The following is a 14,537-nucleotide window of genomic DNA, read 5'->3' on the forward strand; positions in this document are numbered from 1 at the left end:
TTTGGGAGAGAACCAAGGCGGCCACGCACACTGTACGGCGAAGACCCGGACGCCCCCGAGGCAACACCAGGTAGCCCAGAAACACACGCGACGCTGCTACAGTTCGTTGCCCGAGTCGCAAAAAGGAACCAAGCGGTGGCCAGCGAGGACCAGGCACCCCAGTACAACCTGCGAAGACGCGAGTGGCGACCCAAACTGGGCGACGAAGTGCTCGTGCGGCAACACCACCTGTCCAACGCTGCCGAGCAGTTTGCGGCCAAACTGGCGCCTCGCTTCGATGGACCATTCACGGTGCGGGCATTCATATCCCCAGTCATAGTGCATGTGCGACCAGTAGCGGGCGGCAGAGGCAGAACATGTACGAGACTTGAAATCGGTGAATGCAGAGGACAGCGAGGCCGACGAAGGCAGCAACAACGGAAGCCGCGTTAGTATGGTCACCAGGGCCATGCCACCGACAACTGCACAGCAGCCACAGCAGCCCATTTCTCAGCGACCACAACAACAGCCGCAGCATCAATCTCAGCAGCCACAACGGCAGTCTGGGCAACAAAATCAGCCACATCAACGAGCATGACGACAGCAGCCACTTTCACAGTAGCCGCACGACAGCAGCAACAGCAACCAGGGCCCTAGCGCCAAACCGACAGCAACAACAGCAATCCAACCGGCGTCCACCAAAGCGGGAACAGCAAAGCTGCCGTTCTAGCCGAAGAAGATGCCCATGTAAGCCTACAAACATAATTAAACAAAGTTTGTTGTTACGTTTCAGGCCATGTAAAGCGATGTAGATTACCACACCACCTGAGGTACACACAGCGCCAAATATACCAGAGGCGCAGCAGATGGGCAAGTGCCGGGCGGGCAGCTGGACGAGCACAACAAAAAAGGAGGGTGGGCACAACGCGGAATAATAGCAGAAGACCGGAAGCCAATTACAACATAAACATGTGGGGCGGTGATGACGAGTTGCCAGAGCGGCGGGCGGCCGTCGATAATGTGTTATCGAGGAGATACGATAAATGGCAACACCGGCCACTATCGAATAAATATGCAAATGGTAACACCCACGATGGACCGCCAGGCATGGGTAGCACTGGCGGACCGCGAAAATGAGACGTGGCAGCGCTACCAAAACAACTGGCACAACAATTTCACACTTGGACGTGTAACGACGCACGGCTGACTGCTGTACAACGCGTCGTCACGTTGAGTAGTTTAAGTAGTAATAAGTATTTGTAAGTAGTTGTAAGCCATGAAGGCAAAGTAGTTTTAAGTTAATGAATGTTGAGTAGTTTAGTTCTTTTTTGGTTCCTTTTGAGGGAAGTCGAACGCGCACTGAAGCGCAGCCTGTAACTTTTAACTTTAAAAATTAAAACACGTGTAAACATATTTCGGCATATCGCCCTCTTTTATTTAGTGGACACCTCGGCACTTTGGGGTGCCTAATATTTATTTCAGCATAACTCTGGCCGGCGAGCATACCCGCGGCAGAGTAATAACATTACACTATATACGTTTATCTCTATATATACAAGGTGCGTTCGAAAGTAAACAGGACTTTTTGAATCTAGCACTCCCTGGTGGCGCTATCTATATGCCGACTGGTGCGATTCTAACGCAAGAATTTCATGACATTTGATCGATTGGAAGGGAAGTTATTGCGTTTTAAGTGTTAGTAAGTTTGTATTATCGGTGCGAAAATGAGCTTCGAACAAAGAGCCAACATTAAATTTTGTTTTAAAATTGGTAAAACTTTTACCGAAACGTTTCAATTGATGGAACAACTTTATGGTGATGATTGCCTATCCCGTAACGGGGTGCACGAGTGGTTTTAACGTTTTCAAAGTGGTCGTGAGGTCATAAATGACGATCAACATGTGGGTCAATCAAAATTCGTGATCACCGAAAATTCCATCGAAACTGTCGTGAATTCATCAAAAATCAGCCAAAATCATCATTGAAATTGGCACAAATTGACTGACAACCAAAAAATGCTCAGAATCCAATATTCGACCATTCGTTTGTGACCAATTATTTGACCAAAAATCACATTTTAACCATTAACCACTCGCCGTATTCACCTGATATGGCACCGTGCGACTTCTACCGTTTCGGAAAAATGCATTTGCCCATGAAAGGAAAGCGTTTTGCAGACGTAGAGGTCATTCAAAAGGCTTGCACCGGCATACTGGCGGCCATACCGTCCAACGAACTAAAACACTCGTTCGACATGCTTGTGGGTCGTACAAAAAGCTGTATTGAAGCAGAAGGAGACTATTTTGAATAAAATAAATTGATTTTGCCGAAAAAACCATTTGTTCTGTTTTTTTTTAAAGTCCTGTTTACTTTGGAACACGCCTTGTATTTCACAAATTGTTGATCGAATATACCTCTTTTCATAAACGGACTTACGTCAATGGTGTATAATTGCACATTTACATAGGAGTGTCTGTGTGTGTCTATGTGTGTTTGCGTAAGCAGCAATAGCTGCAGGTCAAGCTTGAGTAGAGATTATTCAATATTTGCCATATTGAAGTCAACCCTTCCGAAAATCGCGGAGCTATGGAAAATCACTAATAGGGGGCAATGTATCAGAAACAATAAACAAACTTCATCTGCTTAGGGGAATCTGGATTTCAACTTTGGTCATACTAGCTCTTGTATCTTCTGAGATCCTTTCGTTCATACAGACGGAGAGAAAGACGGACAGACAGACATGTCTATATCAACTGGTCTTGTCATCTTGATCACGAATATACATATACTTTGTGTATACACGCCTCCTTCGGTGTGTTACGTAAAAATCTAGTATAAAATTTTACCCTTTGTGAACAGGGTATAAAAATAAATATTTTGTATTACTTTTTATGAGTATACCAAGTTTCAACCCAAACGCTATGAATTTAGACGTCTATACAAACGTCCTATCACTCCCCCAGGGTTCTGAACTATCCAGCTTCCTAGCTCTAACCGCTTGGGCCCTGCGTTCTATAGTAGTGCAACAGCAAAAAACAGTTTTTTCCCTATATTTTAAAATTGTACACTGACAACTTTTACCAAATACCTTATTTTATCTAAAACACATTTTCGCAGAACATTGTTATGCTCTACAATCAGTCGTTTTTAGTAATCGCAATTTTTTAAGTGATATAGTTTTGCAACGCACCTTAGTTTGTCCTGACTGGAAGATTGTTAATGAGCGCAAGGCCCAACAAAAATCTTAGTTCTTAGCGTTTGGTTCGAACATGGGAATACTCATAAAAATGTAAACGATGCAAAAAACAAGAAAGGAATGCTAAAGTTGAGTGAGCTCTACTCTCCCCACCAAAAATGAAAAAAAGAAAACAAAATTGTTTTTTAATAAATTAAAAAAAATTATATTAATTAATCAAATAATTTAATTAAATTAAATACAAATTATTCAATACATATATACAAAAGGGTGACATGTTCATGTAAAGTTTCAACTACATACATTTACATCATCGTGTCTATGCATGTTCATATGCGTGTATGTATACAGCACAAACTTGAACCAAAGCAGCAACAACAACAACAGCTGGGGGCAGCGCTGCGGGCAGAGCTGCAGGCAGCGCATGAGCAGCGATTTTATTTATGGCTATAACTTTCTTCAGAATTGACCAATTATGATGAAACTTAACGTACGGACACATAATCACTACCTGGTATAATAAGTACAAAATTCCATAAATTACGGAAGTTAAAAAAAAAACACGAATTGCGGGGGAGGGGGGGGCGTGTATCAGAAAAAAACACGAACTCGTCCTTTCTCGGTTAGGAGAAGTTCGGTTTTTGTAGCTCTTATACTTTCTGGGAACCTTGCGTTCATACAGACGGACAGGCAGACGAACGTCTTGTTACCCTGATCAAGAATATATATACTTTGTATGGTCTGCCACGCCTCCTTCTGCCTTATTAATTTTTCAGCTCTCGAAAACCTAATATACTCCTGTACATTTCAAGTACAGAGTATAATCACAACCCTCTAATTACTATTTGCACTTTGGGGTGCCCATATGTTATAATCACAATAGCTGCTTTCACTATTTGCCCTTTTGGGGTGCCCATAAGTTAAATTTCAGCACACTCTGGCCGGCGAGTATACCCGCGGCAGAGTAGCATCGTCACACATAGAAGGCAACGGCAGCGAGGGAGGTGCAGTTCAAGGGCGCGGCAAACGTAACAACGCAAAGTGTTTTTTTTTTTTAATTTTTTATTGCAAACAATTATGGTACACTTATTGTATATATAATGGTCTCATAGAAGATGATGCACTACCCGTTCGGAACTGTCACAAGGCACTGCGTCGTACGGACTGAGGCATCCAAATTGTCCGCTGAGATAGGTGTGCCTAATGAGATCACCAGTTCTCTCCGGTTCTTCGAAAATCTGGGGCACTCGAATAGAACATGATTGTCGTCTTCTTCATTTCCGCACCAGGTGCACTCTGAGGTTGTGTCATGCCCGAAGCGATGCAGGCAACTCCTAAAGCAGCCATTCCCGCTAAGAATTTGTGGTGTAAAATATTACCTTGTCATGTAAGCGGTGCGTCCATCGGTCTTTGTTGGATTCGTCCCAGCGCCGTGGCCAACGCTTAGCGGGCTTCAGTGAATGAGTCTCGCGCTTTCCAGGCCAGCTCCTCTATGGGGATCATGCCCGCTATGACGAGAACTGCTTCGTCTGATATGGTTCTGAAGCCACTGACCACCCTGATGGCGCTCAGGTGATTGGTGGCCTCGAGGCCTCGTCTGTAGAACCCCGTATCCATTGCATGGCCCAATTTCGAGCAGCGGAGAGCATCACAGACGTCATCACATACGTTTGTAAATAGTACTCTTCGGTTTTGTTTGTAGCCACGTGCGTTAAGCATAATCCGTGCTAGCGCTCTCACTGTCTCCGAAGCCTTATGGTTTGCATAGGCTAGGTGTTCTCTAAAACATATATAGCTCGCTTCGGTTCCACCGTTGTAACGCCGACCATTATGTGCGCAGTTTCTACTGTTTTCCGGCTGCTAACCAGAACCGCCTCGGTTTTATGGGGAGCCAGCTTCAGCCCTTAGCTCCTTACCTACCGTGACTACGGCCACGTCGTCTGCGAATCCAATAATATGGACTCCCCTTGGTAGATGCAGCCACAGGACGCCGTCGCACATCACATTCCGCTGGAGTGGCCCCAGAACGGAACCCTGGGGCGCATCCCGGGATATATGATACGTGCGTGTTCCCCCGTCGGTGCCATAGCGTTCTCCCGTAGAAATAGCTCTGCATTATAGCGAGGAAGTGGGAAGGATCTGGCCCCAACTGAATTAAATGCATTGCGTACATAAAGCGTCATGATTAGGCAGTATTTTTTGTTGCCTCTTTTCTAACGCGTGGTGGCCATCGTTTCTGTGGCTATTTTGACCACCTGTCTGATAGCATCCACCGTAGACCGTGCCTTCCTGTAGCTGAATTGGTTGGGTAAAAGTCCTCCGGACCTCTCCAGCGCTACATTCAGTCTGTCGCTTATAAGATTGATTAAATAAATCCACGAAAACTGCTGGGTGGAGTGCTATGGCTAGGCGGAACTTCGTCGTGCCTCTAGAATGTTGGTAAAGCCGCCTGATTCTGAGGCAAGCCCCACCAGTACACTGGCTCATGGTTCACTCATGCTCGTTAGACATGCTTCCTGATATGTGATTTGCCATTGTTTGGTAGAAAGAGAGGGCAGCTGCGACGGCTTGAGTGTTAAGCGCAGCCAGATGGCAGCCCCTCTAGTCAGGTTGGCCCCCCACGCGCAGTAACTTCCTACCTTGTAGGGTTCACTTAGGATCGCCAAGTCAGCTGCAATTTCGAGAGCCGTTTGCACGTCAATTTCGACCTGTGCAGCAACTGCCATCCAAACATTCTGTGCCACAACAAGTTGTCCAGATCCCTAATGTCAAAACGGCGCTCCTGCGCGAGGGCCTGGACTGCCGTATTATCGTCAAGGGTCTGACCGATACTCTCCTTCAACTGCTTAGCAGTCTCTCTGATATCTTTCTTGAGCTCCAGAAGAAGATCGCCATTACTCGTTTTGAACACTTTGCAAATATTTTCGCTTACTTCCTGCAGCTTGTTGTCCATGCGCCTGGTAACCATCCGCTGGATCGCGCTGTTTGATTATTATGGCCTCCGAGCGTACTGTCTCGGTAGCGCTACTTTATTGTCGTACCGGCTCCTGTTTGGTACCGTACGCCACTCCTGTTCCACAGATTTACCGGTGGTGTTAGGGGCCTCGCTGGGGACCTTGCTTGGCCTGCACCGGCAAGTTGTTAGGTGGACCGACTGCAGCTTCAGCATTGAAATTAGTGCCCTTAATTGCACCTTTCTTGGCTGACGGATCTTTACCGTAGCGAAGTCATAAGGTGTGAAACGGGTCTTCAAATGGTGTGCGAATGCATAAGCCTGTTCTTCCTCGTTCGTAGCAAGGCCACCTCCAGGACAGCCAATTTGACCGCAATTTGAGAAATTTCCATAACTACCGTAATTCTTAGAATTTTTGACCCAAATTTGGTAAGTACCTCTTGTTAATAATTATGTGCCTGTGCGTCAGATGGGTTGATTTTAAAGGAAGTTATACCCGTTGTTGTTGTTTTTGCTTTCGCTTAACATTGCGATGCAAACAAGCTTACACAAATAGACGCAATACCTATGTAAATGTGCAATTTTACAAACTTTACGTGAGTTCGAATACCGAGGGAGGTAGGTCGAGGCCTGGAGGAATTTAAAAATGTCCCTAGACTTCTTTTGGATGGTGGCGAAAGATTTGGGAGGTAGCTGGCCACTAAAAATTGCTTCCTCTTCCTTGATAAGCTGGGCAGTCGCAGAAGAGGTGGGTTACAGTTCCCTGCTCTTCTTCGTCTCTACCACTTCTGCAGAAGTCGTAATTGTAGAGCTCTAGTCTGGTGTGCCAACCAGCCAGTGCCCCGTAATGGCTCTTATGACGGTTGAGAATTGGCCTCTGCTCAGATTGCGGACTTCTGAAGAGCGCTTTTTGTTGCGAATGGGCCACGTTTAACCCAAAATTTTATGAGGGTCTGAATCGTTGGTCCACATTTGATTTACGATAAACTCAAAATGATTAAGAACTTATAGTCTGAAGCTGGCCATTGGTATACCGACACTCTCCTTATCCGGAAGGATAGGGACAGTGGTACCATGTCTGGCCAGCTCGGTTCTGATCTCATATTACATAACAGTATGTTAATGGATAAGATGTAGAGGCTTTGGCTTTGCCTCTATATATGCCGTGTTGTCGCCATCGCTAAAATAAGGTAACAGAAATTTTTTTATGTTGTTCTTGATTAGAATGCAGATGCAGGTCTTGCCTATACTTTTCGCTACTATTAGCTTATACTTCTGGGTCCTCAATCCAGAAACTTCTCCGGCTTTGCAAACACCCTGGCCCTGGCTCGCGGTCTATTGGACACGTCTCACCAGTCCACCGCGCCTAGCTTCGCACCTGGGTATACTTCTCCCAATGAAATTGATTTTTTCTATAATTCGGCCGACCGCTTGTTATGACAAGCAATGACCTATACTCTGCCCTTATGCCATCCTGAATCGTACACTTCTTGCGGCCAGGTCCATTAGAAAACGAGCTTACAGCTCGTTCTCGAGTCCTGCCCATCAGTGTCTCGAGATAAAGCCATCCCTGTTGCCAATGCCTAAGACACCAATGAGGATCTTATCCTTCGGTACTTCTGCGAAGATTCGATGAAGTAGGTGTTGCGGTTACGTTCGTTTTGCTGGTTTTGGCGGCATTTCTCTTTTCGAAGCATTCTTGAATCTTTTTAGCGTAATGCTGGCTTCAATTCCGGTAAAATTCGCTTAGCCCACTCTACCATCCTTCGGCCGGTGACGTCCCAGGAGTGGTGTGGTTCTTTTGCAGTATGTCTAACGTGCGTCTCCTGTCTTTGTTTTAGTGGCAACATCGCCGAAGTGACTGGCTCTTCGGAGTTGCCAGCCACCCCCCTCCGATTGCTGGTTTGGCTGCTTGGCGTAGCTCTTTCACCTTCGACGTGGAGAGCGTCTGACTCTACATAGAGACAAGCGATTGGCAGGACGGTTTGTCTCCACCTGCACTGACAGCGTTGGGATGGGAATTACCAGAAGTGCCCATTCTGTTGACGGTCAAGTCTATGACCGTTTGGCTTGAAGGATTTGCGGTCCCGTCCGGCTTATGACGAGATGCTGCTTTTGGTTGACTGCAAACATGCTTACACAGATACGAATAGACACGCATATCATGCATAAACTCACATAGACGCAATTGCTATGTAAATGTGCACTTATACACCATTTACGTGAGTTCGAATACCGAAAGAGGTAAAATCGTTAAAATTTTTTTTTCTTAATTTCTTAATTTTTTAAATTTCTTTAATTATTGTAAACATATGTACAGAGTATTTCAAAGTCGGGACACCCGACTTTAGTTTTTTTACTAGTTATGTGTGTACGCTGTGTGTTTTATTTTGTTTGATAACCCCCACTTCCCCACTATTGAGGATTTCCCGAGTTTCCACTAAAATATCTCAAAGACTATAAGACCTAAGAACATCAAATTTTAATTAAAAATGCCTTATATAAACACGCAGAAAATGTGCATTTTGGAATTTCCCTCCCTTCATCCTCTCCAACGCAATAGCAGATTTTCAATAACTCCCGTATTTCATAAAATTTTCCATTGAAATTGGAAAATCTTTTCAGTTAGTGATCATGAGTCCTTAAGAAACACCTTATTTACCCAAACTACCAACATTGAGTAGCGAATTGTCGCATTGACCGCCGCACGTGGAAAACCAACGTGCTGGGAATTGCTGACAGAAAGTGTTGCGTATGCAGTTCGGTGCATACGGGGTCAACGCGCTCGCAAGTCAGCTACCGGAGATCGCAACCACAGCAGTCTACATTCATATAATCGAGGAGTCCGCTGAACCGACAGCGACTATTGGACCAGCGATTATTGGTTCCCAAGAAAGGCAAGATGCGGACTCAGCGATTCTCGGTGCAAAATCTACGCCAACGTCGACGTATCATCGTTGGAGGTTTCATTAGGATTTAACTTAGATATTATGACCAGCTTGTAATCAACTCGACAATAAGCACATAGTGCTATAATAAATATTTTTTATATAAAACCAACAAATAATTGATTAATTGGCACCCGAGCAGGGACTGCGGTATATTATTCGAAAAACATAAGACATCTGTGAAGTGTTAATATAATCGCGAGTCTACTATACAAATCCTTTACCGCGGTAATAATACAAAAAAAAAAAAATAATATAAGACCATAAGGAGTCTGTGAAGTGTTAATAAAATCCGCGAGTCACACTATAAATTCACCACAAAATTCATACAGACAGCAAAACCAAATACAAAAAAGGCCACATTCACAGATAAGCCATCAACCTAAGAGAGAGTTTTTAATACAGAAGCACTTGTTCATTATGAACAAGATTACGTACCAGAATATGATACTGATGAGGCAGGTCAAGATTTTCCAGGGGAATTTGAAGCTGAAGAAAAATACGCAGATGAAAAATATTTACAAAAGGGCTTCGAAATTGCTGACGATGTTAATTTTTTGGACTAGCGTCCTCCTCATTACCTTACTATGGGTTTGGAATGAGGAATGGAAACAAACTAAAATTTTTGACAGATACAGGTTCAAATAAAAGCTATGTAAAGCCAGCACTTATTCAAGATCCCATCTGGAATGAAGTTCCATTTGCAGCAAAATCAATTGGAGGCGACGTTAATATTACTTATCATTTTTATACTCTGTACATGAAATGTACAGAAGTATATTAGGTTTGCGGGAGCTGAAAAATTTAACAGGCAGAAGGAGGCGTGGCAGACCCCACAAAGTATATATATTCATGATCAGCATGACGAGACGAGTCGATCTAGCCCTGTCTGTCTGTCCGTCCGTATGAACACCTGGATCTCAGAGACTATAAGAGATACAGACACCAAATTTTGCACAAAGATGCGTTATGTGTGTATTCTATACGAGTTTGTTTTATTTTTTGATTTTCCCCCCACTTCCCCCATATGGAGGTTTTCCCGATTTTCCATTCGTATAATCGCCTATATCTCGGAGACTATAAGACCTAGGAACATCAAATTTTAGTCCCAGATGCCAAATGTGTATTTTGGAATTTCCCTCCCTCCCCCTCTACCATGCAAATCGTAACTCCCGTAATTCTTGGAATTTAGAACTAAAATTTTGCAAATACCCCCAGTTGGTTATTATGTTTCCGTATGCCAAGTTTTACTATTATAGACCGATTTAACGAGAAGTTATAGCCATAAATATATTTGATGCTGCAGCGCTGCTCAAGCGCTGCCCGCGACTGTTGTTGATGCTGGTGCGTTGGTTGACCTCACACATGCTTACACAGACACGAATAGATGCGCATAGGCATACATATACTCACACAGACGCAATTGCTATGTAAATGTGCAATTATAAACCCTTTACGTGAGTTCGAATACCGAGAGAGGTAAAATCGATCAAATTTTTTTTTTATTTTCTTAATTTTTTTTATTTTTTATAAATTTTGTAAACATATGTATAGAATATTTCAAAGTCGGGACACCCGACTTTAGCTTTTTTACCTATTTGTACTACCTTATCTTAAGTCATTCGATGGCATTATTGGCCATGACACAGTGAAGGAATTAAAAGGTGTAATTAACACACATATAAATCATTTTACTTGATTAGGGAAGTATAAATATAGCACGAAAGAACTACCAATGACACGCGTTGATAACATAGAACTTGGACTTTCGCATTAAGATGAGAATGATAGCCAAGTAATCAAAATAATAGTTTATTGTATTGGCAATATAAGGTCTGCGCATGTGCGCCCCGGTCCAAGTGAAGTACTTTGTGAAATCAAATAATTAAATTGAAGGACCAACCACCGCATTACAACGACTCATCTCGTCTGCATCAGTTGGTACGAACGACGTCCACCCCACTATAATTACAAGGTCCTTCGAGCCGGATTTCATCTGCTGCACCTCCAAATATCATCCTCGTTTTGTGCTGCTTTGAAGTCCCCCCAGCAAGCATCGGTGGATTAAAAGTTGAGTACTCAATTGCGTTTTTTTATTCCTTCAATATTAGTGCCGCACACCTCAAGTGCGATTCGGAAAAAACCAATTTACACGTGCAAGTGTCAGTGCAATCAAAAGAAAGGAAAAAATTGTAGCGGCCTATATGTAGCTTATGTAAATATTGTTCTCAAGTATACCTATGTACATATAGATATAAATGTCGCCATACTGTTTTTCTCGCTTTTGAGAGAGAGACTCCCGCGAACTTCGAATTTCCAATTCAAACTCGGCCGTGTTGTAAGTTGCAAAGGTCTTAAGTGTCAAAAGTGTATATGCGAACATATTGTGTTGTGCCTCAAACCCAACTGAGCCAACACGGAGCGCCTATTCCTATTTATATTTCTCTCTTTCATTTATCCAACTGCACTGGTACAATTTCCGCAAATTAATCAACTTATTTATTTGCCTCCGCATTAATATATTGTATATAAGTTTTTCCCAAATCTTTAGCAATATTATTATTCACACAGCCAAGACAGCTACATATACATATTTTTTGGGCTTTTGTCGTTTGTGTTGTTTGCTAAACCTTCCAGCGCTTAAGATAAGCCGGCACCTCGGCTTCTCAATATTCTCACCACCCATTCGTTCTTCGACCGTTATTAGCGCTCTCTGGCGCTCACACATACACACACAAAAACGTCTCGCTGCAGCAGTGCATTGGCAGTGTCAGTTTGAGCGCAGCTGAAACAATAAACTGACCGCCAGCTGTTCCTCTCCGCAGCGTTTATGCATGCGCATACCCTATATGGACCGGGTGTTGCGATTATTATGTATGCTCCTGCCCTTGCAATTTTTTAAAAATATTTTTTCGTTTTTGTGAATTCCGACACTCAACTAATTTCGTTCTGTGGCCCACATATATATTTGGATATCTTCGTTGGACTTTTTTCGGCACTTGGGCAAAACTCAAATTTATATTTTATTAAATTTAATATTTCCCTCCAAATTATTTGGTCGTGTGCAAATTATCCATAGCCTCGGCGTTGATTTAAATATATTTTCCTCGTTTTTTGGCTGCGCAAAATATTTATATATTTTTCTTTTCGTAATCCAAAAAATATTGGAGGGAATTAAATATTTTTCCATTTTTCTAAAATAAAAAATTTCAGAAAGCAATCCTAGGCTTTCCGTTCGTATTGCCGCCCAATATAGTTAGTCCAAGTCCGTTTTTTTCAAGATTTACTATGCCATCAGGAGGTCAGGCTAAGGCTTCAGAGCAACAGAACATAGCTGATCCACCTTCAAAGCCAGCGCTAGCTACACTAAACGTTCCATCCGCCTCAACGTCAAGGGTCAGTCCCACTCAGCCGCTCACACCAAGCGCGATTTCCAAGGCTTCTGTTTCCGAAGCCAAGACTGCTCCTACTGAGAAAAAAATGACTAGGTCCGTATCTCAGGAGTCCCGATCGATCAGCCAAATGTCGCTCAATACCTTTCTCCTCGTGAGCGATTAAGATTAGAGATTGAGCGCTTTCGAGGCTACTATGTCCGCCTCCTCAATATCCGAGTCATCCCTGTATATACTCAATACCCGACGAGACCAAGTCAAGGCGTTATGGGCCCAAGTAGAGCAGGAGTGTGATCAATGCACAAGATCACTAAGTGCGTTGGCCGCTGAGGAGAGCAGGCATGATATTGCAGTCGTCCTCAAAAAGTACGAGTACTTCTACTTGATTTATGAAAGGTGTTCAGCCAAGCTCAGCGAGAGCATTGGCAAGCTTTCCGCCGCCAGTAAGCCACCGAGCCAGCCGTTGCCGTCAACTCATCCTTCGACATGCAACAGAGGCTGCTCCCTCTCTCCGGTCGACACTGAAGTTTTCAGTAGCGATCCTCTACGGTGGCCTACCTTCCGTGATCTATTCACTGCGGTTTATATTAATAATCCGAGGCTCACTCCCATTGAGAAACTTTTCCATCTCAATGCCAAGACCACTGGAGAAGCAAGGTCCATTGTTTCAAAGTCTCCGGGAGAATTTAAAGGAGCAATTTGAGAACAAAAGATTGCTGGTTATTAGCCAGCTAAAACTTTTGTTCGGCCTTTCCACAATCGGCCAAGAGTCTGGAGCAGCTGTCAAAGGTCTTCAAAGCACCATTCAAGGGTGCCTTACTGTGCTGGAATATTCCAAAGTCAAAACAGAAAACTGGGACCCTATTTTGCTTTTTCAGTGAGCGCAAGTTTCCCAATTCCAAAATGGGCGGATCTCAACACGTTTTTGGTTGGACGCTACAGTACCCTTGAGGCAACCGACGACGAGAGGTCGGCGTCCAGTTTTCAGGAGCAAAGCCATTCTAAACCTCATAGAAGAAACTTAAATTCATTCGAGGCAAAGATTAGCGGGAAACCACCTCCATCCAACAAGGCCAAACCACAGGCTTGCAAAATATGTTCCAAAGAGAACCATGCCATCCGGTTATGCTCTCGTTTTCTGGCCATGTCCATCACAGACCGGATTGCCTGCATCAAGATGAACAAACTGTGTCTAAATTGTTTTGCGAGAGGACATCAACTACGAGAGTGTAGGAGTGTGCACTCTTGTTTTACGTGTAAGGGTCGACATTCCAGACTCTGCTTCATCGTGCCTCCCCTCAGTCTGCTGCGGAAGCCAGTGTTATTCCGGCTGCTTAGTCCTCCATTTCACAAATACAGTCCACATCCGATAGCCAGGCCAGTGTTCATACTTATTTTGTCGCCAAATCACAGAATGTACTGCTGGGCACCGCCTTAGTTTACATTGGTCATTTGTAATTCCACAATTGGCAGGAAATCTTCCCTCGTATACTATTCCTCAAGATCGCTTGAGGGACCTGCCAAATGTTCAGCTGGCTGACCCCATGTTCCACAGAAGCTCGCAGATTGACGTGCTGATTGGCGCTGATATCCTCCCATCCATTCTTTTAGGCGGCTTCCAGAAGAATATTTGTGGCACTCTCCTTGGGCAGGAATTGATTTTCGGCTGGATCCTAAGTGGTCCAGTGACCCAGAGCCCCATGCAGTCTCTCGATTCGTTTTCCACTCACGTCTCGGTGAGCCAGGACGGTACGTTAGAAAATCTTCTTACCAAATTTTGGGAGGGGAGGATCTTCCAAGCAGAGTGATGAAGGAATCCGACGCCGTATGCGAACAAAATTTTGTCAGTACTACACGAAGAGAAGAGAGCGGCAGGTATGTGGTAACCTTACCATTCAAGGATCCTGATCACATTGACCTGGCTCAATTCCTGAAAAATGAGTTTCGGTTGAAGAAAGAGCAGTATGACTCAGTGGTCCAAGAGTACCTTGATCTGGGTCATATGCGGCAAGTTGCTCCCGATAGCGCATCCGATAGCGTCATCGGCCCGGACATGGCACCGCACGCGT

The sequence above is a fragment of the Scaptodrosophila lebanonensis genome, unplaced genomic scaffold (genome assembly GCF_003285725.1).
Source record: "Scaptodrosophila lebanonensis strain 11010-0011.00,11010-0021.00 unplaced genomic scaffold, SlebRS2 tig00000112-arrow-arrow-pilon, whole genome shotgun sequence".
NCBI lineage: Eukaryota > Metazoa > Arthropoda > Insecta > Diptera > Drosophilidae > Scaptodrosophila > Scaptodrosophila lebanonensis.